The following is a 25,933-nucleotide window of genomic DNA, read 5'->3' as shown; positions in this document are numbered from 1 at the left end:
TGTAGAGTGATGTTTTCAATGTTGTGTAGAGTGAAGTGTAAAGTGATGTTTTCAATGTTGTGTAGATTGTTGTGTAGAGTGATGCATTCAATGTTGTGAAGCGTGCTGTGTAGAGTGATGTTTTCAATATTGTGTAGAGTGATGTGCAGAGTGATGTTTTCAATGTTGTGTAGATTGATGTGTAGAGTGATGTTTTCAATGTTGTGTAGATTGTTGTGTAGAGTGATGTTTTCAATGTTGTGGAGAGTGATGTGCAGAGTGATGTTTTCACTGTTCTGTAGAGTGTTGTGTAGAGTGATGTTTTCAATGTTGTGCAGAATGATGTACAGAGTGATGTTTTCAATGTTGTGTAGAGTGATGTTTTCAATGTTGTGTAGATTGTTGTGTAGAGTGATGTTTACAATGTTGTGGAGAGCGATGTGTAGAGTGATGTTTTCAATGTTGTGTAGAGTGATGTGTAGAGTGATGTTTTCAATGTTGTGTAGGGTGATGTGTAGAGTGATGTTTACAATGTTTTGTAGAGTGATGTGTTGACTGATGTGATATGTAGAGTGATGTTTTCAATGTTGTGTAGAGTGATATGTAGAGTGATGTTTTCAATGTTGTGTAGAGTAATGTGTAGAGTGATGTTTTCAATGTTGTGCAGAGTGATATGTAGAGTGATGTTTTCAATGTTGTGTGGAGTGATGTGTAGAGTGATATTTTCAATTTTGTATAGATTGATGTGTAGAGTGATGTTTTCAATGTTTTGTAGAGTGATTTGTAGAGTGATATTTTCAATGTTGTGTAGATTGTTGTGTAGAGTGATGTTTTCAATGTTGTGTAGAGTGCTGTGTAGAGTGATGTTTTCAATGTTGTGTAGAGTGATGTGTAGAGTGATGTTTTCAATGTTGTGCAGAGTGATGTGTTGAGTGATGTTTTCAATGTTGTGTAGATTGTTGTGTAGAGTGATGATTTCAATGTTGTGTAGTGTGAAGTGTAGCGTGATGTTTTCAATGGTGTGCAGAGTGATGTGTAGAGTGATGTTTACAATGTTGTTTCGAGTGCTGTGTAGAGTGATGTTTTCAATGTTGTGTAGAGTGATGTGTAGATTGATGTTTTCAATGTTGTGTAGAGTGATGTGTAGAGTGATATTTTTAATGGTGTACAGTGATGTGTAGAGTGATGTTTTCAATGTTGTGTAGAGTGTTGTTTTCAATGTTGTGTAGGTTGATGTGCAGAGTGATGTTTAAAATGTTGTGTAGAGTGATGTGTAGAGTGATGTGATATGTAGAATGATGTTTTCAATGTTGTGCAGAGTGATATGTAGAGTGATGTTTTCAATGTTGTGCAAAGTGATGTGTAGAGTGATATTTTCAATGTTGTGTAGAGTGATGTATCGAGTGATGGTTTCAATGTTGTGCAAAGTGATGTGCAGAGTGATGTTTACAATGTTGTGCAGAGTGATATGTAGAGTGTTTTTTTTCAATGTTGTGTAGAGTGATGTTGAGAGTGATGTTTTCAATGTTGTGCAGAGTGATATGGAGAGTGATGTTTTCAATGTTGTGTGGAGTGATGTGTAGAGTGATATTTTCAATATTGTATATATTGATGTGTAGAGTGATGTTTTCAATGTTGTGTAGAGTGATGTGTAGAGTGATGTTTTCAATGTTGTGTAGAGTGATGTGTAGAGTGATGTTTTCAATGTTGTGTAGATTGTTGTGTAGAGTGATGTTTTCAATGTTGTGTCGAGTGATGTGTAGAGTGATGTTTTCAATGTTGTGTGGAGTGATGTGTAGAGTGACGTTTTCAATATTGTACAGATTGATGTGTAGAGTGATGTTTTCAATTTTGTGCAGAGTGATGTGTAGAGTGATGTTTTCAATGTTGTGCTGAGTGATGTGTAGCGTGATATTTTGAATGCTGTGTATAGTGATGTGTAGAGTGATTTTTCGATGTTGTGTAGAGTGATTTTTTCAATGTTGTGTAGGGTGATGTGTAGAGTGATGTTTGCAATGTTGTGTCGAGTGATGTGTAGAGTGATGTGATATGTAGAGTGAGGTGATATGTAGAGTGATGTTTTCAATGTTGTGCAGAGTGATATATGGAGTGTTTTTTTTCAATGTTGTGCAGAGTGATGTTGAGAGTGATGTTTTCAATGTTGTGCAGAGTGATATGTAGAGTGATGTTTTCAATCTTGTGTAGAGTGATGTGTAGAGTGATGTTTTCAATGTTGTGTAGAGTGATGTGTAGAGTGATCTTTTCAATGTTGTGCAGAGTGATGTGTATAGTGATGTTTTCAATGTTGTGCAGAGTGATGTGTTGCGTGATATTTCAATGTTGAAGAGAGTGATGTGTAGAGTGATGTTTTCAATGTTCTGTAGAGTGATGTGTAGTGTGATGTTTTCAATGTTGTGCAGAGTGATATGTATAGAGATGTTTTCAATGTTGTGTGGAGTGATGTGTAGAGTGATGTATTCATTATTGTATAGATTGATGTGTAGAGTGATGTTTTCAATGTTGTGTAGAGTGATGTGTAGAGTGATTTTTTCAATGTTGTGTAGATTGTTGTGTAGAGTGATGTTTTCAATGTTGTGTAGAGTGCTGTGTAGAGTGATGTTTTCAATGTTGTGTAGAGTGATGTGCAGAATGATGTTTTCAATGTTGTGTAGAGTGATGTGTTGAGTGATGTTTTCAATGTTGTGTAGAGTGAAGTGTAGAGTGATGTTTTCAAAGTTGTGTAGAGTGATGTGTAGAGTGATGTTTTCAATGTTGTGCAGAGTGATGTGTAGAGTGATGTTTTCAATGTTGTGCTGAGTGATGTGTAGAGTGATATTTTGAATGCTGTGTATAGTGATGTGTAGAGTGATTTTTCGATGTTGTGTAGAGTGATTTTTTCAATGTTGTGTAGAGTGCTGTGTAGAGTGATGTTTGCAATGTTGTGTAGAGTGATGTGTAGAGTGATGTGATATGTAGAGTGATGTGATATGTAGAGTGATGTTTTCAATGTTGTGCAGAGTGATATATAGAGTGTTTTTTTTCAATGTTGTGCAGAGTGATGTTGAGAGTGATGTTTTCAATGTTGTGCAGAGTGATATGTAGAGTGATGTTTTCAATCTTGTGTAGAGTGATGTGTAGAGTGATGTTTTCAATGTTGTGTAGAGTGATGTGTAGAGTGATCTTTTCAATGTTGTGCAGAGTGATGTGTATAGTGATGTTTTCAATGTTGTGCGGAGTGATGTGTAGCGTGATATTTCAATGTTGAAGAGAGTGATGTGTAGAGTGACGTTTTCAATGGTGTGTAGAGTGATGTGTAGAGTGGTGTTGACAAAGTTGTGTAGAGTGATGTGTAGAGTGATTTTTTCAATGTTGTGTCGAGTGATGTATAGAGTGTCGTTTTCAATTTTGTATAGAGTGATGTGTAGAGTGATGTTTTCAATGTTGTGTAGAGTGATGTGTAGAGTGATGTGATATGTATAGTGATGTTTTCAATGTTGTGCAGAGTGATGTGTAGAGTGATGTATTCAATATTGTATAGATTGATGTGTAGAGTGATGTTTTCAATGTTGTGTAGAGTGATGTGTAGAGTGATTTTTTCAATGTTGTGCAGATTGTTGTGTAGAGTGATGTTTTCAATGTTGTGTAGAGTGCTGTGTAGAGTGATGTTTTCAATGTTGTGTAGAGTGATGTGCAGAATGATGTTTTCAATGTTGTGTTGAGTGATGTGTTGAGTGATGTTTTCAATGTTGTGTAGAGTGAAGTGTAGAGTGATGATTTCAATGTTGTGCGGAGCGATGTGTAGAGTGATGTTTTCAATGTTGTGCAGAGTGAGGTGCAGAGTGATGTTTTCTATGTTGTACAGAGTGATGTGCAGAGTGATGTTTTCAATGTTGTGCAGAGTGATATGTAGAGTGATGTTTTCAATGTTGTGTAGATTGATGTGTAGAGTGATGTTTTCAATGTTGTGCAGAGTGATGTGTTGAGTAATGATTGCAATGTTGTGTAGAGTGCTGTGTAGATTGATGTTTTCAATGTTGTGTCGAGTGATGTGTAGAGTGATGTTTTCAATGTTGTGTAGAGTGATGTGTAGAGTGATGTTTTCAATGTTGTGCAGAGTGATATGCAGAGTGATGATTTCAATGTTGTGTAGAGTGATGTGTAGCGTGATATTTCAATGTTGTGGAGAGTGAGGTGTAGAGTGATGTTTTCAATGTTCTGTAGAGTGACGTATAGAGTGATGTATTCAATGTTGTGCAGAGTGGGATACAGCGTGATTTTTTCAATGTTGTGTAGAGTCATGTGTAGAGTGATGTTTACAATGTTGTGTAGAGTGATGTATTGAGTGATGTTTTCAATGTTGTGCAGAGTGATGTGTAGAGTGATGTTTTCAATGTTCTGTAGAGTGATATGTAGAGTGATGTGATATGTATAGTGATGTTTTCAATGTTGTGCAGAGTGATGTGTAGTGTGATGTTTTCAATGTTGTGCAGAGTGATATGTAGAGAGATGTTTTCAATGTTGTGTGGAGTGATGTGTAGAGTGATATATTCAATATTGTATAGATTGATGTGTAGAGTGATGTTTTCAATGTTATGTAGAGTGATGTGTAGAGTGATTTTTTCAATGTTGTGTAGATTGTTGTGTAGAGTGATGTTTTCAATGTTGTGTAGAGTGCTGTGTCGAGTGATTTTTTCAATGTTGTGTAGAGTGATGTGCAGAATGATGTTTTCAATGTTGTGTAGAGTGATGTGTTGAGTGATGTTTTCAATGTTGTGTAGAGTGAAGTGTAGAGTGATGTTTTCAAAGTTGTGTAGAGTGATGTGTAGAGTGATGTTTTCAATGTTGTGCAGAGTGATGTGTAGAGTGATGTTTTCAATGTTGTGCTGAGTGATGTGTAGAGTGATGTTTTCAATGTTGTGTGGAGTGATGTGTCGAGTGATGTTTTCAATGTTGTGCAGAGTGAGGTGCAGAGTGATGTTTTCTATGTTGTATAGAGTGATGTGTAGAGTGATGTTTTCAATGTTGTTCAGAGTGATAGGTAGAGTGATGTTTTCAATGTTGTGTAGAGTGATGTGTAGAGTGATGTTTTCAATGTTGTGCAGAGTGATGTGTTGAGTAATGTTTTCAATGTTGTGTAGAGTGCTGTCTAGATTGATGTTGTCAATGTTGTGTCGAGTGATGTGTAGAGTGATGTTTTCAATGTTGTGCAGAGTGATGTGCAGAGTGATGATTTCAATGTTGTGTAGAGTGATGTGTAGCGTGATATTTCAATGTTGTGGAGAGTGAGGTGTTGAGTGATGTTTTCAATGTTCTGTAGAGTGACGTATAGAGTGATGTATTCAATGTTGTGCAGAGTGGGATACAGAGTGATTTTTTCAATGTTGTGTAGAGTCATGTGTAGAGTGATGTTTACAATGTTGTGTAGAGTGATGTATAGAGTGATGTTTTCACTGTTGTGCAGAGTGATGTGTAGAGTGATGTTTCCAATTTTCTGTAGAGTGATATGTAGAGTAATGTTTTCAATGTTGTGTCGAGTGATGTGTAGAGTGATGTTTTCAATGTTGTGTAGAGTGCTGTGTAGAGTGATGTTTTCAATGTTCTGTAGAGTGATGTGCAGAGTGATGTTTTCAATGTTGTGCTGAGTGATGTGTAGAGTGATGTTTTCAATGTTGTGTGGAGTGATGTGTAGAGTGATGTTTTCAATGTTGTGCAGAGTGAGGTGCAGAGTGAAGTTTTCTATGTTGTACAGAGTGATGTGTAGAGTGATGTTTTCAATGTTGTGCAGAGTGATATATAGAGTGATGTTTTCAATGTTGTGTCGAGTGATGTGTAGAGTGATGTTTTCAATGTTGTGCAGAGTGATATGTAGACTGATGTTTTCAATGTTGTGTGGAGCGATGTGTCGAGTGATGTTTTCAATATTATATAGATTGATGTGTAGAGTGATGTTTTCAATGTTGTGTTGAGTGATGTGTAGAGTGATTTTTCAATGTTGTGTAGATTGTTGTGTAGAGTGATGTTTTCAATAGTTGGGTAGAGTGCTGTGCAGAGTGATGTTTTCAATATTGTGTAGAGTGATGTGCAGAGTGATGTTTTCAATGTTGTGTAGAGTGATGTGTTGAGTGATGTTTTCAATGTTGTGTAAATTGAAGTGTAGTGCGATGTTTTCAATGTTGTGTAGCGTGATGTGTAGAGTGATGTTTTCAATGTTGTGTAGAGTGATTTGTAGAGTGATGTTTTCAATGTTGTGCAGAGTGATGTGTAGAGTCATGTTTACAATGTTGTGCAGAGTGATGTGTAGAGTGATGTTTTCAATGTTGGGTAGAGTGCTGTGTAGAGTGATGTTAGCAATGTTGTGTAGAGTGATGTCTAGAGTGATGTTTTCAATGTTGTGCAGAGTGATGTGTAGAGTGATGTTTTCAATGTTCTGTACAGTGATATGTAGAGTAATGTATTCAATGTTGTGTCGAGTGATGTGCAGAGTGATATTCTCAATGTTGTGCAGAGTGATGTGTAGAGTGATGTTTACAAAGCTGTGTAGAGTGATATATAGAGTGATGTTTTCAATGTTGTGTAGAGTGATGTGTAGAGTGATGTTTTCAATGTTGTGCAGAGTGAGGTGCAGAGTGATGTTTTCTATGTTGTATAGAGTGATGTGTAGAGTGATGTTTTCAATGTTGTGCAGAGTGATATGTAGAGTGATGTTTTCAATGTTGTGGAGAGTGATGTGTAGAGTGATGTTTTCAATGTTGTGCAGAGTGATGTGTTGAGTAATGATTTCAATGTTGTGTAGAATGCTGTGTAGATTGATGTTTTCAATGTTGTGCAGAGTGATATGCAGAGTGATGATTTCAATGTTGTGTAGAGTGATGTGTAGCGTGATATTTCAATGTTGTGGAGAGTGAGGTGTAGAGTGATGTTTTCAATGTTCTGTAGAGTGACGTATAGAGTGATGTATTCAATGTTGTGCAGAGTGGGATACAGAGTGATTTTTTTCAATGTTGTGCAGAGTGATGTGTAGAGTGATGTTTACAATGTTGTGCAGAGTGATGTGTAGAGTGATGTTTTCAATGTTGGGTACAGTGCTGTGTAGAGTGATGTTTGCAATGTTGTGTAGAGTGATGTGTAGAGTGATGTTTTCAATGTTCTGTAGATTGTTGTGTAGATTGATGTTTTCAATGTTGTGCAGAATGATATACAGAGTGATTTTTTCAATGTTGTGTAGACTCATGTGTAGAGTGATGTTTACAATGTTGCGTCGATTGTTGTGTAGAGTGATGTTTTCAATGTTGTGTAGAGTGATGTGCAGAGTGATGTTTTCAATGTTGTGTAGATTGTTGTGTAGAGTGATGTTGTCAATGTTGTGGAGAGTGATGTGTTGAGTGACGTTTTCAATGTTGTGTAAAGTGAAGTGTAGAGTGATGTTTTCAATGTTGTGTAGAGTGATGTGTAGAGTGATGTTTTCAATGTTGTGTAGATTGTTGTGTAGAGTGATGTTGTCAATGTTGTGGAGAGTGATGTGTAGAGTGATGTTTTCAATGTTTTGCAGAGTGTTGTGTAGAGTGATGTTTTCAATGTTGTGTAGATTGTTGTGTAGAGTGATGGTTTCAATGTTGTGTAGATTGTTGTGTAGAGTGATGGTTTCAATGTTGTGGAGAGTGATGTGTAGAGTGATGTTTTCAATGTTCTGTAGAGTGTTGTGTAGATTGATGTTTTCAATGTTGTGCAGAATGATGTACAGAGTGATTTTTTCAATGTTGTGTAGACTCATGTGTAGAGTGATGTTTACAATGTTGTGTAGAGTTATGTGTAGAGTGATGTATTCAATGTTGTGTAGAGTGATGTGTAGAGTGATGTTTTCAATGTTGTGTAGATTGTTGTGTAGAGTGATGTTGTCAATGTTGTGGAGAGTGATGTGTAGAGTGATGTTTTCAATGTTTTGCAGAGTGTTGTGTAGAGTGATGTTTTCAATGTTGTGTAGATTGTTGTGTAGAGTGATGGTTTCAATGTTGTGGAGAGTGATGTGTAGAGTGATGTTTTCAATGTTCTGTAGAGTGTTGTGTTAATTGATGTTTTCAATGTTGTGCAGAATGATGTACAGAGTGATTTTTTCAATGTTGTGTAGACTCATGTGTAGAGTGATGTTTACAATGTTGTGTAGAGTTATGTGTAGAGTGATGTATTCAATGTTGTGTAGAGTGATGTGTAGAGTGATGTGATATGTATAGTGATGTTTTCAATGTTGTGCAGAGTGATGTATAGAGTGTTGTTTTCAATGTTGTGTCGAGTGATGTGTAGAGTGATGTTTTCAATGTAGTGTAGAGTGATGTTTTCAATGTTGTGTAGAGTGATGTGTAGAGTGATGTTTTCAATGTTGTGTAGAGTGATGTATTCAATGTTGTGTAGAGTGATGTGTAGAGTGATGTGATATGTATAGTGATGTTTTCAATGTTGTGCAGAGTGATATGTAGAGTGATGTTTTCAATGTTGTGTAGAGTGATGTGTAGAGTGATGTTTTCAATGTTGTGCAGAGTGATATGTAGAGTGATGTTTTCAATGTTGTGTGAAGTGATGTGTAGAGTGATGTATTCAATATTGTATAGATTGATGTGTAGAGTGATGTTTTCAATGTTGTGTAGAGTGATGTGTAGAGTGATCTTTTCAATGTTGTGTAGATTGTTGTGTAGAGTGATGTTTTCAATGTTGTGTAGAGTGCTGTGTAGATTGATGTTTTCAATGTTGTGTAGAGTGATGTGCAGAGTGATGTTTTCAATGTTGTGTAGAGTGAAGTGTAGAGTGATGTTTTCACAGTTGTTTAGAGTGATGTGTAGAGTGATGTTTTCAATGTTGTGCAGAGTGATGTGTAGAGTGATGTTTTCAATGTTGTGCTGAGTGATGTGCAGAGTGATGTTTTCAATGTTGTGTGGAGTGATGTGTAGAGTGATGTTTTCATTGCTGTGCAGAGTGAGGTGCAGAGTGAAGTTTTCTATGTTGTACAGAGTGATGTGTAGAGTGATGTTTTCAATGTTGTGCAGAGTGATATATAGAGTGATGTTTTCAATGTTGTGTCGAGTGATGTGTAGAGTGATGTTTTCAATGTTGTGCAGAGTGATACGTAGAGTGATGTTTTCAATGTTGTGTGGAGTGATGTGTCGAGTGATGTTTTCAATATTATATAGATTGATGTGTAGAGTGATGTTTTCAATGTTGTGTTGAGTGATGTGTAGAGTGATTTTTTCAATGTTGTGTAGATTGTTGTGTAGAGTGATGTTTTCAATAGTTGGGTAGAGTGCTGTGCAGAGTGATGTTTTCAATATTGTGTAGAGTGATGTGCAGAGTGATGTTTTCAATGTTGTGTAGAGTGATGTGTTGAGTGATGTTTTCAATGTTGTGTAAATTGAAGTGTAGTGTGATGTTTTCAATGTTGTGCAGAGTGATGTGTAGCGTGATGTTTTCAATGTTGTGTAGAGTGATGTGTAAAGTGATGTTTTCAATGTTTTGTAGAGTGTTGTGTAGAGTGATGTTTTCAATGTTGTGTAGATTGTTGTGTAGAGTGATGTTTTCAATGTTGTGGAGAGTGATGTGTAGAGTGATGTTGTCAATGTTCTGTAGAGTGTTGTGTAGATTGATGTTTTCAATGTTGTGCAGAATGATGTACAGAGTGATTTTTTCAATGTTGTGTAGACTCATGTGTAGAGTGATGTTTACAATGTTGCGTAGATTGTTGTGTAGAGTGATGTTTTCAATGGTGTGCAGAGTGATGTGTAGATTGATGTTTACAATGTTGTGTCGAGTGATGTGTTGAGTGATGTTTTCAATGTTGTGCAGAGTGATGTGCAGAGTGATGTTTTCAATGTTGTGCAGAGTGATGTGTAGAGTGATGTTTTCAATGTTGTGTAGAGTGATGTGTAGAGTGATGTTTTCAATGTTGTACAGACTGATGTGTAGAGTGATGTTTTCAATGTTCTGTAGAGTGATGTATAGAGTGATGTATTCAATGTTGTGCAGCGTGGGGTACAGAGTGATTTTTTCAATGTTGTGCAGCGTGGGGTACAGAGTGATTTTTTCAATGTTGTGTAAAGTCATGTGTAGAGTGATGTTTACAATGTTGTGTAGAGTGATGAATAGAGTGATGTTTTCAATGTTGTGCAGAGTGATGTGTAGAGTGATGTTTTCAATGTTCTGTAGAGTGATATGTAGAGTGATGTGATATGTATAGTGATGTTTTCAATGTTGTGCAGAGTGATGTGTAGTGTGATGTTTTCAATGTTGTGCAGAGTGATATGTAGAGAGATGTTTTCAATGTTGTGTGGAGTGATGTGTAGAGTGATATATTCAATATTGTATAGATTGATGTGTAGAGTGATGATTTCAATGTTGTGTAGAGTGATGTGTAGCGTGATATTTCAATGTTGTGGAGAGTGAGGTGTAGAGTGATGTTTTCAATGTTCTGTAGAGTGACGTATAGAGTGATGTATTCAATGTTGTGCAGAGTGGGATACAGCGTGATTTTTTCAATGTTGTGTAGAGTCATGTGTAGAGTGATGTTTACAATGTTGTGTAGAGTGATGTATTGAGTGATGTTTTCAATGTTGTGCAGAGTGATGTGTAGAGTGATGTTTTCAATGTTCTGTAGAGTGATATGTAGAGTGATGTGATATGTATAGTGATGTTTTCAATGTTGTGCAGAGTGATGTGTAGTGTGATGTTTTCAATGTTGTGCAGAGTGATATGTAGAGAGATGTTTTCAATGTTGTGTGGAGTGATGTGTAGAGTGATATATTCAATATTGTATAGATTGATGTGTAGAGTGATGTTTTCAATGTTATGTAGAGTGATGTGTAGAGTGATTTTTTCAATGTTGTGTAGATTGTTGTGTAGAGTGATGTTTTCAATGTTGTGTAGAGTGCTGTGTCGAGTGATTTTTTCAATGTTGTGTAGAGTGATGTGCAGAATGATGTTTTCAATGTTGTGTAGAGTGATGTGTTGAGTGATGTTTTCAATGTTGTGTAGAGTGAAGTGTAGAGTGATGTTTTCAAAGTTGTGTAGAGTTATGTGTAGAGTGATGTTTTCAATGTTGTGCAGAGTGATGTGTAGAGTGATGTTTTCAATGTTGTGCTGAGTGATGTGTAGAGTGATGTTTTCAATGTTGTGTGGAGTGATGTGTAGAGTGATGTTTTCAATGTTGTGCAGAGTGAGGTGCAGAGTGATGTTTTCTATGTTGTATAGAGTGATGTGTAGAGTGATGTTTTCAATGTTGTTCAGAGTGATAGGTAGAGTGATGTTTTCAATGTTGTGTAGAGTGATGTGTAGAGTGATGTTTTCAATGTTGTGCAGAGTGATGTGTTGAGTAATGTTTTCAATGTTGTGTAGAGTGCTGTCTAGATTGATGTTGTCAATGTTGTGTCGAGTGATGTGTAGAGTGATGTTTTCAATGTTGTGCAGAGTGATGTGCAGAGTGATGATTTCAATGTTGTGTAGAGTGATGTGTAGCGTGATATTTCAATGTTGTGGAGAGTGAGGTGTTGAGTGATGTTTTCAATGTTCTGTAGAGTGACGTATAGAGTGATGTATTCAATGTTGTGCAGAGTGGGATACAGAGTGATTTTTTCAATGTTGTGTAGAGTCATGTGTAGAGTGATGTTTACAATGTTGTGTAGAGTGATGTATAGAGTGATGTTTTCACTGTTGTGCAGAGTGATGTGTAGAGTGATGTTTCCAATTTTCTGTAGAGTGATATGTAGAGTAATGTTTTCAATGTTGTGTCGAGTGATGTGTAGAGTGATGTTTTCAATGTTGTGTAGAGTGCTGTGTAGAGTGATGTTTTCAATGTTCTGTAGAGTGATGTGCAGAGTGATGTTTTCAATGTTGTGCTGAGTGATGTGTAGAGTGATGTTTTCAATGTTGTGTGGAGTGATGTGTAGAGTGATGTTTTCAATGTTGTGCAGAGTGAGGTGCAGAGTGAAGTTTTCTATGTTGTACAGAGTGATGTGTAGAGTGATGTTTTCAATGTTGTGCAGAGTGATATATAGAGTGATGTTTTCAATGTTGTGTCGAGTGATGTGTAGAGTGATGTTTTCAATGTTGTGCAGAGTGATATGTAGACTGATGTTTTCAATGTTGTGTGGAGCGATGTGTCGAGTGATGTTTTCAATATTATATAGATTGATGTGTAGAGTGATGTTTTCAATGTTGTGTTGAGTGATGTGTAGAGTGATTTTTTCAATGTTGTGTAGATTGTTGTGTAGAGTGATGTTTTCAATAGTTGGGTAGAGTGCTGTGCAGAGTGATGTTTTCAATATTGTGTAGAGTGATGTGCAGAGTGATGTTTTCAATGTTGTGTAGAGTGATGTGTTGAGTGATGTTTTCAATGTTGTGTAAATTGAAGTGTAGTGCGATGTTTTCAATGTTGTGTAGCGTGATGTGTAGAGTGATGTTTTCAATGTTGTGTAGAGTGATTTGTAGAGTGATGTTTTCAATGTTGTGCAGAGTGATGTGTAGAGTCATGTTTACAATGTTGTGCAGAGTGATGTGTAGAGTGATGTTTTCAATGTTGGGTAGAGTGCTGTGTAGAGTGATGTTAGCAATGTTGTGTAGAGTGATGTCTAGAGTGATGTTTTCAATGTTGTGCAGAGTGATGTGTAGAGTGATGTTTTCAATGTTCTGTACAGTGATATGTAGAGTAATGTATTCAATGTTGTGTCGAGTGATGTGTAGAGTGATGTTTTCAATGTTGTGTAGAGTGATGTGCAGAGTGATATTCTCAATGTTGTGCAGAGTGATGTGTAGAGTGATGTTTACAAAGCTGTGTAGAGTGATGTATAGAGTGATGTTTTCAATGTTGTGTAGAGTGATGTGTAGAGTGATGTTTTCAATGTTGTGCAGAGTGAGGTGCAGAGTGATGTTTTCTATGTTGTATAGAGTGATGTGTAGAGTGATGTTTTCAATGTTGTGCAGAGTGATATGTAGAGTGATGTTTTCAATGTTGTGGAGAGTGATGTGTAGAGTGATGTTTTCAATGTTGTGCAGAGTGATGTGTTGAGTAATGATTTCAATGTTGTGTAGAGTGCTGTGTAGATTGATGTTTTCAATGTTGTGCAGAGTGATATGCAGAGTGATGATTTCAATGTTGTGTAGAGTGATGTGTAGCGTGATATTTCAATGTTGTGGAGAGTGAGGTGTAGAGTGATGTTTTCAATGTTCTGTAGAGTGACATATAGAGTGATGTATTCAATGTTGTGCAGAGTGGGATACAGAGTGATTTTTTTTCAATGTTGTGCAGAGTGATGTGTAGAGTGATGTTTACAATGTTGTGCAGAGTGATGTGTAGAGTGATGTTTTCAATGTTGGGTACAGTGCTGTGTAGAGTGATGTTTGCAATGTTGTGTAGAGTGATGTGTAGAGTGATGTTTTCAATGTTCTGTAGATTGTTGTGTAGATTGATGTTTTCAATGTTGTGCAGAATGATATACAGAGTGATTTTTTCAATGTTGTGTAGACTCATGTGTAGAGTGATGTTTACAATGTTGCGTCGATTGTTGTGTAGAGTGATGTTTTCAATGTTGTGTAGAGTGATGTGCAGAGTGATGTTTTCAATGTTGTGTAGATTGTTGTGTAGAGTGATGTTGTCAATGTTGTGGAGAGTGATGTGTTGAGTGACGTTTTCAATGTTGTGTAAAGTGAAGTGTAGAGTGATGTTTTCAATGTTGTGTAGAGTGATGTGTAGAGTGATGTTTTCAATGTTGTGTAGATTGTTGTGTAGAGTGATGTTGTCAATGTTGTGGAGAGTGATGTGTAGAGTGATGTTTTCAATGTTTTGCAGAGTGTTGTGTAGAGTGATGTTTTCAATGTTGTGTAGATTGTTGTGTAGAGTGATGGTTTCAATGTTGTGTAGATTGTTGTGTAGAGTGATGGTTTCAATGTTGTGGAGAGTGATGTGTAGAGTGATGTTTTCAATGTTCTGTAGAGTGTTGTGTAGATTGATGTTTTCAATGTTGTGCAGAATGATGTACAGAGTGATTTTTTCAATGTTGTGTAGACTCATGTGTAGAGTGATGTTTACAATGTTGTGTAGAGTTATGTGTAGAGTGATGTATTCAATGTTGTGTAGAGTGATGTGTAGAGTGATGTTTTCAATGTTGTGTAGATTGTTGTGTAGAGTGATGTTGTCAATGTTGTGGAGAGTGATGTGTAGAGTGATGTTTTCAATGTTTTGCAGAGTGTTGTGTAGAGTGATGTTTTCAATGTTGTGTAGATTGTTGTGTAGAGTGATGGTTTCAACGTTGTGGAGAGTGATGTGTAGAGTGATGTTTTCAATGTTCTGTAGAGTGTTGTGTAGATTGATGTTTTCAATGTTGTGCAGAATGATGTACAGAGTGATTTTTTCAATGTTGTGTAGACTCATGTGTAGAGTGATGTTTACAATGTTGTGTAGAGTTATGTGTAGAGTGATGTATTCAATGTTGTGTAGAGTGATGTGTAGAGTGATGTGATATGTATAGTGATGTTTTCAATGTTGTGCAGAGTGATGTATAGAGTGTTGTTTTCAATGTTGTGTCGAGTGATGTGTAGAGTGATGTTTTCAATGTAGTGTAGAGTGATGTTTTCAATGTTGTGTAGAGTGATGTGTAGAGTGATGTTTTCAATGTTGTGTAGAGTGATGTATTCAATGTTGTGTAGAGTGATGTGTAGAGTGATGTGATATGTATAGTGATGTTTTCAATGTTGTGCAGAGTGATATGTAGAGTGATGTTTTCAATGTTGTGTAGAGTGATGTGTAGAGTGATGTTTTCAATGTTGTGCAGAGTGATATGTAGAGTGATGTTTTCAATGTTGTGTGAAGTGATGTGTAGAGTGATGTATTCAATATTGTATAGATTGATGTGTAGAGTGATGTTTTCAATGTTGTGTAGAGTGATGTGTAGAGTGATCTTTTCAATGTTGTGTAGATTGTTGTGTAGAGTGATGTTTTCAATGTTGTGTAGAGTGCTGTGTAGATTGATGTTTTCAATGTTGTGTAGAGTGATGTGCAGAGTGATGTTTTCAATGTTGTGTAGAGTGAAGTGTAGAGTGATGTTTTCACAGTTGTTTAGAGTGATGTGTAGAGTGATGTTTTCAATGTTGTGCAGAGTGATGTGTAGAGTGATGTTTTCAATGTTGTGCTGAGTGATGTGCAGAGTGATGTTTTCAATGTTGTGTGGAGTGATGTGTAGAGTGATGTTTTCATTGCTGTGCAGAGTGAGGTGCAGAGTGAAGTTTTCTATGTTGTACAGAGTGATGTGTAGAGTGATGTTTTCAATGTTGTGCAGAGTGATATATAGAGTGATGTTTTCAATGTTGTGTCGAGTGATGTGTAGAGTGATGTTTTCAATGTTGTGCAGAGTGATACGTAGAGTGATGTTTTCAATGTTGTGTGGAGTGATGTGTCGAGTGATGTTTTCAATATTATATAGATTGATGTGTAGAGTGATGTTTTCAATGTTGTGTTGAGTGATGTGTAGAGTGATTTTTTCAATGTTGTGTAGATTGTTGTGTAGAGTGATGTTTTCAATAGTTGGGTAGAGTGCTGTGCAGAGTGATGTTTTCAATATTGTGTAGAGTGATGTGCAGAGTGATGTTTTCAATGTTGTGTAGAGTGATGTGTTGAGTGATGTTTTCAATGTTGTGTAAATTGAAGTGTAGTGTGATGTTTTCAATGTTGTGTAGATTGTTGTGTCGAGTGATGTTTTCAATGTTGTGTAGAGTGATGTGTAAAGTGATGTTTTCAATGTTTTGTAGAGTGTTGTGTAGAGTGATGTTTTCAATGTTGTGTAGATTGTTGTGTAGAGTGATGTTTTCAATGTTGTGGAGAGTGATGTGTAGAGTGATGTTGTCAATGTTCTGTAGAGTGTTGTGTAGATTGATGTTTTCAATGTTGTGCAGAATGATGTACAGAGTGATTTTTTCAATGTTGTGTAGACTCATGTGTAGAGTGATGTTTACAATGTTGCGTAGATTGTTGTGTAGAGTGATGTTTTCAATGGTGTGCAGAGTGATGTGTAGATTGATGTTTACAATGTTGTGTCGAGTGATGTGTTGAGTGATGTTTTCAATGTTGTGCAGAGTGATGTGCAGAGTGATGTTTTCAATGTTGTGCAGAGTGATGTGTAGAGTGATGTTTTCAATGTTGTGTAGAGTGATGTGTAGAGTGATGTTTTCAATGTTGTACAGACTGATGTGTAGAGTGATGTTTTCAATGTTCTGTAGAGTGATGTATAGAGTGATGTATTCAATGTTGTGCAGCGTGGGGTACAGAGTGATTTTTTCAATGTTGTGCAGCGTGGGGTACAGAGTGATTTTTTCAATGTTGTGTAAAGTCATGTGTAGAGTGATGTTTACAATGTTGTGTAGAGTGATGAATAGAGTGATGTTTTCAATGTTGCGTAGAGTGATGTGTAGAGTGATGTTTTCAATGCTGTGTAGAGTGCTGTGTAGAGTGATGTTTTCAATATTGTGTAGAGTGATGTGTAGAGTGATGTTTTCAATGTTGTGCAGATTGTTGTGTAGAGTGATGTTTTCAATATTGTGTAGAGTGATGTGTAGAGTGATGTTATCAATGTTGCGTAGATTGTTGTGTAGAGTGATGTTTTCAATGTTGTGTAGAGTGATGTGCAGAGTAATGTTTTCAATGTTGTGTAGAGTGATGTGTTGAGTGATGTTTTCAATGTTGTGTAAAGTGAAGTGTAGAGTGATGTTTTCAATGTTGTGTAGAGTGATGTGTAGAGTGTTGTTTTCAATGTTGTGTAGATTGTTGTGTAGAGTGATGTTGTCAATGTTGTGGAGAGTGATGTGTAGAGTGATGTTTTCAATGTTTTGCAGAGTGTTGTGTAGAGTGATGTTTTCAATGTTGTGTAGATTGTTGTGTAGAGTGATGGTTTCAATGTTGTGGAGAGTGATGTGTAGAATGATGTTTTCAATGTTCTGTAGAGTGTTGTGTAGATTGATGTTTTCAATGTTGTGCAGAATGATGTACAGAGTGATTTTTTCAATGTTGTGTAGACTCATGTGTAGAGTGATGTTTACAATGTTGTTTAGAGTTATGTGTAGAGTGATTTATTCAATGTTGTGTAGAGTGATGTGTAGAGTGATGTGATATGTATAGTGATGTTTTCAATGTTGTGCAGAGTGATGTATAGAGTGTTGTTTTCAATGTTGTGTCGAGTGATGTGTAGAGTGATGTTTTCAATGTAGTATAGAGTGATGTTTTCAATGTTGTGTAGAGTGATGTGTAGAGTGATGTTTTCAATGTTGTGTAGAGTGATGTGTAGAGTGATGTTTTCAGTGTTGTGTCGAGTGACGTGTAGAGTGATGTTTTCAATGTTGTGCAGAGTGATGTGTAGTGTAAAGTTTTCAATGTTGTGTAGAGTGATGTGTTCAATGTTGTTTTCAATGTTGTGTAGAGTGATGTGTAGAGTGATGTGCAGAGTGATGTTTTCAATGTTGTGTAGAGTGATGTGTAGAGTGATGTTTTCAAAGTTACGTAAAGTGATGTGTGTAGCGATGTTTTCAATGTTGTGCAGAGTGATGTGTAGAGTGATGTTTTCAATGTTGAGCAGAGTGATGTGTAGAGTGAAGTTTTCAACGTTGTGTAGAGTGATGTGTAGAGTGATGTTTTCAATGTTGTTTAAGGTGATGTGTGGAGTGATATTTTCAATGTTGTGCAGAGTGATGTGTAGAGTGATGTTTTCAATGCTGTGTCGAGTGATGTGTAGAGTGAAGTTTTCAATGTTGTGTCGAGTGATGTGTAGAGTGATGTTTTCAATGTTGTGTAGAGTGATATGTAGAGTGATGTTTTCAATGTTGTGTCGAGTGATATGTAGAGTCATGTGCAGAGTGATGTTTTCAATGTTGTGCAGAGTGATGTGTAGAATGATGTTTTCAATGTTGTGTAGAGTGATGTGTAGAGTGAACTTTTCAATGTTGTGTAGAGTGATATGTAGCGTGATGTTTTCAATGTTGTGTAGAGTGATGTGGACAGTAATGTTTTCAATGTTGTGTAGAGTGATATGTTGAGTGATTTTTTCCATGTTGTGCAGAGTGATGTGTAGAGTGATGTTTTCAATGTTGTGTAGAGTGATGTGTAGAGTGATGTATTAAATGTTGTGTAGAGTGATGTGTAGAGTGATGTATTCAATGTTGTGTAGAGTGATGTCTAGAATGATGTTTTCAATGTTGCGTAGAGTGATGTGCAGAGTGATGTTTTCAATGTTGTGTCGAGTGATGTGTAGAGTGATGTATTCAATGTTGTGCAGAGTGATGTGCAGAGTGATGTTTTCAATGTTGTGCAGATTGATTTGTAGAGTGATGTTTTCAATGTTGTGCAAAGTGATGTGTAGAGTGAATTTTTCAATGTTGTGTAGAGTGATGTGTAGAATGATGTTTTCAATGTTGTGTAGAGTGATGTGCAGAGTGATGTTTTCATAGTTGTGTAGAGTGATGTGTAGTGTGACTTTTTCAATGTTGTGTAGAGTGTTGTGTAGAGTCATGTTTTCAATGTTATGTAAAGTGATGTGTGTCGTGATGTTTTCAATGTTGTGCAGCGTGATGTGTAGAGTGATGTTTTCAATGTTGTGCAGAGTGACGTGTAGAGTGATGTATTCAATGTTGTGTCGAGTGATGTGTAGAATGATATTTTCAATGTTGTGTGGAGTGATGTGTAAAGTGATGTTTTCAATGTTGTGTAGATTGATGTGTAGAGTGATGTTTTCAATGTTGTGTAGAGTGATGTGTAGAGTGACTTTTTCAATGTTGTGCAGAGTATTGTGTAGAGTGATGTTTCAAAGCTGAGCAGAGTGATGTGTAGAATGATGTTTTCAATGTTATGTAGAGTGATGTGCAGAGTGATGTGTTCAATGTTGTGTAGAGTGATGTGCAGGGTGATGTTTTCAATGTTGTGCAGAATGATGTGGAGAGTGATGTTTTCAATGTTACGTAAAGTGATGTGTGTAGTGATCTTTTCAATGTTGTGCAGAGTGATGTGTAGAGTGATGTTTTCAATGTTGTGCAGAGTGACGTGTAGAGTGATGTGTTCAATGTTGTGTCGAGTGATGTGCAGAGTGATGTTTTCAATGTTGTGTAGAGTGATGTGTAGAGTGATGTTTTCAAAGTTACGTAAAGTGATGTGTGTAGCGATGTTTTCAATGTTGTGTAGAGTGATATGGAGAGTGATGTTTTCAATGTTGTGCAGAGTGATGTGTAGAGTGAAGTTTTCAACGTTGTGTAGAGTGATGTGTAGAGTGATGTTTTCAATGTTGTTTAGGGTGACGTGTGGAGTGATATTTTCAATGTTGTGCAGAGTGATGTGTCGAGTGATGTTTTCAATGCTGTGTCGAGTGATGTGTAGAGTGAAGTTTTCAATGTTGTGTCGAGTGATGTGTAGAGTGATGTTTTCAATGTTGTGTAGAGTGATATGTAGAGTGATGTTTTCAATGTTGTGTCGAGTGATATGTAGAGTGATGTGCAGAGTGATGTTTTCAATGTTGTGCAGAGTGATGTGTAGAATGATGTTTTCAATGTTGTGTAGAGTGATGTGTTGAGTGATGTTTTCCATGTTGTGCAGAGTGATGTGTAGAGTGATGTTTTCAATGTTGTGTAGAGTGATGTGTAGAGTGATGTATTAAATGTTGTGTAGAGTGATGTGTAGAGTGATGTTTTCAGTGTTGTGTCGAGTGATGTGTAGAGTGATGTTTTCAATGTTGTTCAGAGTGATGTGTAGTGTAAAGTTTTCAATGTTGTATAGAGTGATGTGTAGAGTGATGTTTTCAATGTTGTGTATAGTGACGTGTAGAGTGATGTATTCAATGTTGTGTAGAGTGATGTGTAGAATGATGTTTTCAATGTTGTGCAGAGTGATGTGTAGAATGATGTTTTCAATGTTGTGTAGAGTGATGTGTAGAGTGATGTTTTCAATGTTGTGTCGAGTGATGTGTAGAGTGATGTGATGTGTAGAGTGATGTTTTCAATGTTGTGCAGAGTGATATGTAGAGTGATGTTTTCAATGTTGTGCAGAGTGGTGTGCAGAGTAATTTTTTCAATGTTGTGCAGATTGATGTGTAGAGTGATGTTTTCAATGTTTATAGAGTGATGTGTAGAGTGACTTTTTCAATGTTGTGCAGAGTGTTGTGTTGAGTGATGTTTCAAAGTTGAGTCGAGTGATGTGTACACTGATGTTTTCAGTGTTGTGTAGAGTGATGTGTAGAGTGATGTTTTCAATGTTACGTAAAGTGATGTGTGTAGCGATGTTTTCAATGTTGTGCAGAGTGATGTGTGGACTGATGTTTTCAATGTTGTGCAGAGTGATGTGTAGAGTGATGTATTGAATGTTGTGCAGAGTGATGTGTAGAGTGATGTTTTCAAAGTTACGTAAAGTGATGTGTGTAGCGATGTTTTCAACGTTGTGTCGAGTGATGTGTAGAGTGATGTTTTCAATGTTGTTTAGGGTGATGTGTAGAGTGAAGTTTTCAATGTTGTGTAGAGTGATGTGTAGAGTGATGTTTTCAATGTTGTGTCGAGTGATGTGTAGAGTGAACTTTTCAATGTTGTGTAGAGTGATATGTAGCGTGATGTTTTCAATGTTGTGTAGAGTGATGTGTACAGTGATGTGTTCAATATTGGGTAGAGTGATGTGTAGAGTGATGTTTTCAATGTTGTGTCGAGTGATGTGCAGAGTGATGTTTTCAATGTTGTGTAGAGTGATGTGCAGAGTGATATTTTCAATTGTGTTTCGAGCGATGTGTAGAGTGATGTGTTCAACGTTGTGCAGAGTGATGTTTAGAGTGATGTTTTCACTGTTGTGTAGAGTGATGTGTGGAGTGATGTGATGTGTAGAGTGATGTTTTCAATGTTGTGTAGAGTGATGTGTAGAGTGATGTTTTCAATGTTGTGTAGCGTGATGTGTAGAATAGAGTTTTCAATGTTGTGTAGAGTGATGTGGACAATGATGTTTTCAATGTTATGTGGAGTGATGTGTTGAGTGATGTTTTCCATGTTGTGCAGAGTGATGTGTAGAGTGATGTTTTCAATGTTGTGTAGAGTGATGTGTAGAGTGATGTTTTCAATGTTGTGTAGAGTGATGTGTAGAGTGATGTTTTCAGTGTTGTGTCGAGTGATGTGTAGAGTGAAGTTTTCAATGTTGTGCAGAGTGATGTGTAGTGTAAAGTTTTCAATGTTGTGTAGAGTGATGTGTAGAGTGATGTTCTCAATGTTGTGTAGAGTGACGTGTAGAGTGATGTATTCAATGTTGTGTAGAGTGATGTGTAGAATAGAGTTTTCAATGTTGTGTAGAGTGATGTGTAGAATGATGTTTTCAATGTTGTGTAGAGTGATGTGTTGAGTGATGTTTGCCATGTTGTGCAGAGTGATGTGTAGAGTGATGTTTTCAATGTTGTGTAGAGTGATGTGTAGAGTGATGTTTTCAATGTTGTGTAGAGTGATGTGTAGAGTGATGTTTTCAGTGTTGTGTCGAGTGACGTGTAGAGTGATGTTTTCAATGTTGTGCAGAGTGATGTGTAGTGTAAAGTTTTCAATGTTGTGTAGAGTGATGTGTTCAATGTTGTTTTCAATGTTGTGTAGAGTGATGTGTAGAGTGATGTGCAGAGTGATGTTTTCAATGTTGTGTAGAGTGATGTGTAGAGTGATGTTTTCAAAGTTACGTAAAGTGATGTGTGTAGCGATGTTTTCAATGTTGTGCAGAGTGATGTGTAGAGTGATGTTTTCAATGTTGAGCAGAGTGATGTGTAGAGTGAAGTTTTCAACGTTGTGTAGAGTGATGTGTAGAGTGATGTTTTCAATGTTGTTTAAGGTGATGTGTGGAGTGATATTTTCAATGTTGTGCAGAGTGATGTGTAGAGTGATGTTTTCAATGCTGTGTCGAGTGATGTGTAGAGTGAAGTTTTCAATGTTGTGTCGAGTGATGTGTAGAGTGATGTTTTCAATGTTGTGTAGAGTGATATGTAGAGTGATGTTTTCAATGTTGTGTCGAGTGATATGTAGAGTCATGTGCAGAGTGATGTTTTCAATGTTGTGCAGAGTGATGTGTAGAATGATGTTTTCAATGTTGTGTAGAGTGATGTGTAGAGTGAACTTTTCAATGTTGTGTAGAGTGATATGTAGCGTGATGTTTTCAATGTTGTGTAGAGTGATGTGGACAGTAATGTTTTCAATGTTGTGTAGAGTGATGTGTTGAGTGATTTTTTCCATGTTGTGCAGAGTGATGTGTAGAGTGATGTTTTCAATGTTGTGTAGAGTGATGTGTAGAGTGATGTATTAAATGTTGTGTAGAGTGATGTGTAGAGTGATGTATTCAATGTTGTGTAGAGTGATGTGTAGAATGATGTTTTCAATGTTGCGTAGAGTGATGTGCAGAGTGATGTTTTCAATGTTGTGTCGAGTGATGTGTAGAGTGATGTATTCAATGTTGTGCAGAGTGATGTGCAGAGTGATGTTTTCAATGTTGTGCAGATTGATTTGTAGAGTGATGTTTTCAATGTTGTGCAAAGTGATGTGTAGAGTGAATTTTTCAATGTTGTGTAGAGTGATGTGTAGAATGATGTTTTCAATGTTGTGTAGAGTGATGTGCAGAGTGATGTTTTCATAGTTGTGTAGAGTGATGTGTAGTGTGACTTTTTCAATGTTGTGTAGAGTGTTGTGTAGAGTCATGTTTTCAATGTTATGTAAAGTGATGTGTGTCGTGATATTTTCAATGTTGTGCAGCGTGATGTGTAGAGTGATGTTTTCAATGTTGTGCAGAGTGACGTGTAGAGTGATGTATTCAATGTTGTGTCGAGTGATGTGTAGAATGATATTTTCAATGTTGTGTGGAGTGATGTGTAAAGTGATGTTTTCAATGTTGTGTAGATTGATGTGTAGAGTGATGTTTTCAATGTTGTGTAGAGTGATGTGTAGAGTGACTTTTTCAATGTTGTGCAGAGTATTGTGTAGAGTGATGTTTCAAAGCTGAGCAGAGTGATGTGTAGAATGATGTTTTCAATGTTATGTAGAGTGATGTGCAGAGTGATGTGTTCAATGTTGTGTAGAGTGATGTGCAGGGTGATGTTTTCAATGTTGTGCAGAATGATGTGGAGAGTGATGTTTTCAATGTTACGTAAAGTGATGTGTGTAGTGATCTTTTCAATGTTGTGCAGAGTGATGTGTAGAGTGATGTTTTCAATGTTGTGCAGAGTGACGTGTAGAGTGATGTGTTCAATGTTGTGTCGAGTGATGTGCAGAGTGATGTTTTCAATGTTGTGTAGAGTGATGTGTAGAGTGATGTTTTCAAAGTTACGTAAAGTGATGTGTGTAGCGATGTTTTCAATGTTGTGTAGAGTGATATGGAGAGTGATGTTTTCAATGTTGTGCAGAGTGATGTGTAGAGTGAAGTTTTCAACGTTGTGTAGAGTGATGTGTAGAGTGATGTTTTCAATGTTGTTTAGGGTGACGTGTGGAGTGATATTTTCAATGTTGTGCAGAGTGATGTGTCGAGTGATGTTTTCAATGCTGTGTCGAGTGATGTGTAGAGTGAAGTTTTCAATGTTGTGTCGAGTGATGTGTAGAGTGATGTTTTCAATGTTGTGTAGAGTGATATGTAGAGTGATGTTTTCAATGTTGTGTCGAGTGATATGTAGAGTGATGTGCAGAGTGATGTTTTCAATGTTGTGCAGAGTGATGTGTAGAATGATGTTTTCAATGTTGTGTAGAGTGATGTGTTGAGTGATGTTTTCCATGTTGTGCAGAGTGATGTGTAGAGTGATGTTTTCAATGTTGTGTAGAGTGATGTGTAGAGTGATGTATTAAATGTTGTGTAGAGTGATGTGTAGAGTGATGTTTTCAGTGTTGTGTCGAGTGATGTGTAGAGTGATGTTTTCAATGTTGTTCAGAGTGATGTGTAGTGTAAAGTTTTCAATGTTGTATAGAGTGATGTGTAGAGTGATGTTTTCAATGTTGTGTAGAGTGACGTGTAGAGTGATGTATTCAATGTTGTGTAGAGTGATGTGTAGAATGATGTTTTCAATGTTGTGCAGAGTGATGTGTAGAATGATGTTTTCAATGTTGTGTAGAGTGATGTGTAGAGTGATGTTTTCAATGTTGTGTCGAGTGATGTGTAGAGTGATGTGATGTGTAGAGTGATGTTTTCAATGTTGTGCAGAGTGATATGTAGAGTGATGTTTTCAATGTTGTGCAGAGTGGTGTGCAGAGTAATTTTTTCAATGTTGTGCAGATTGATGTGTAGAGTGATGTTTTCAATGTTTATAGAGTGATGTGTAGAGTGACTTTTTCAATGTTGTGCAGAGTGTTGTGTTGAGTGATGTTTCAAAGTTGAGTCGAGTGATGTGTACACTGATGTTTTCAGTGTTGTGTAGAGTGATGTGTAGAGTGATGTTTTCAATGTTACGTAAAGTGATGTGTGTAGCGATGTTTTCAATGTTGTGCAGAGTGATGTGTGGACTGATGTTTTCAATGTTGTGCAGAGTGATGTGTAGAGTGATGTATTGAATGTTGTGCAGAGTGATGTGTAGAGTGATGTTTTCAAAGTTACGTAAAGTGATGTGTGTAGCGATGTTTTCAATGTTGTGCAGAGTGATGTGTAGAGTGATGTTTTCAATGTTGTGCAGAGTGATGTGTAGAGTGAAGTTTTCAACGTTGTGTCGAGTGATGTGTAGAGTGATGTTTTCAATGTTGTTTAGGGTGATGTGTAGAGTGATATTTTCAATGTTGTGCAGAGTGATGTATAGAGTGTTGTTTTCAATGCTGTGTCGAGTGATGTGTAGAGTGATGTTTTCAATGTTGTGTCGAGTGATATGTAGAGTGATGTTTTCAATGTTGTGTCGAGTGATATGTAGAGTGATGTGCAGAGTGATGTTTTCAATGTTGTGCAGAGTGATGTGTAGAATGATGTTTTGAATGTTGTGTAGAGTGATGTGTAGAGTGAACTTTTCAATGTTGTGTAGAGTGATATGTAGCGTGATGTTTTCAATGTTGTGTAGAGTGATGTGGACAGTAATGTTTTCAATATTGTGTAGAGTGATGTGTTGAGTGATGTTTTCCATGTTGTGCAGAGTGATGTGTAGAGTGATGTTTTCACTGTTGTGTAGAGTGATGTGTGGGGTGATGTGATGTGTAGAGTGATATTTTCAATGTTGTGTAGAGTGATGTGCAGAGTGATGTTTTCAATGTTGTGCGGAGTGATGTGTAGAGTGATGTTTTCAATGTTGTGTCGAGTGAGGTGTAGAGTGATGTTTTCAATGTTGTGTAGAGTGATGTGTAGAGTGATGTTTTCAAAGTTACGTAAAGTGATGTGTGTAGCGATGTTTTCAATGTTGTGCAGAGTGACGTGTAGAGTGATGTTTTCAATGTTGTGCAGAGTGATGTGTAGAGTGAAGTTTTCAACGTTGTGTCGAGTGATGTGTAGAGTGATGTTTTCAATGCTGTTTAGGGTGATGTGTGGAGTGATATTTTCAATGTTGTGCAGAGTGATGTGTAGAGTGAAGTTTTCAATGCTGTGTCGAGTGATGTGTAGAGTGATGTTTTCAATGTTGTGTCGAGTGATATGTAGAGTGATGTTTTCAATGTTGTGTCGAGTGATATGTAGAGTGATGTGCAGAGTGATGCTTTCAATGTTGTGCAGAGTGATGTGTAGAATGATGTTTTCAATGTTGTGTAGAGTGATGTGTAGAGTGAACTTTTCAATGTTGTGTAGAGTGATATGTAGCGTGATGTTTTCAATGTTGTGTAGAGTGATGTGGACAGTAATGTTTTCAATGTTGTGTCGAGTGATGTGTGGGGTGATGTGATGTGTAGAGTGATGTTTTCAATGTTGTGTAGAGTGATGTGCAGAGTGATGTTTTCAATGTTGTGTGGAGTGATGTGTAGAGTGATGTTTTCAATGTTGTGTCGAGTGATGTGTAGAGTGATGTGATAT

The sequence above is a fragment of the Pristiophorus japonicus genome, chromosome 29 (genome assembly GCF_044704955.1).
Source record: "Pristiophorus japonicus isolate sPriJap1 chromosome 29, sPriJap1.hap1, whole genome shotgun sequence".
Lineage (NCBI taxonomy): Eukaryota > Metazoa > Chordata > Chondrichthyes > Pristiophoridae > Pristiophorus > Pristiophorus japonicus.
The sequence above is the reverse complement of the archived record's forward strand: the minus strand, read 5'-3'. Positions refer to the sequence as shown.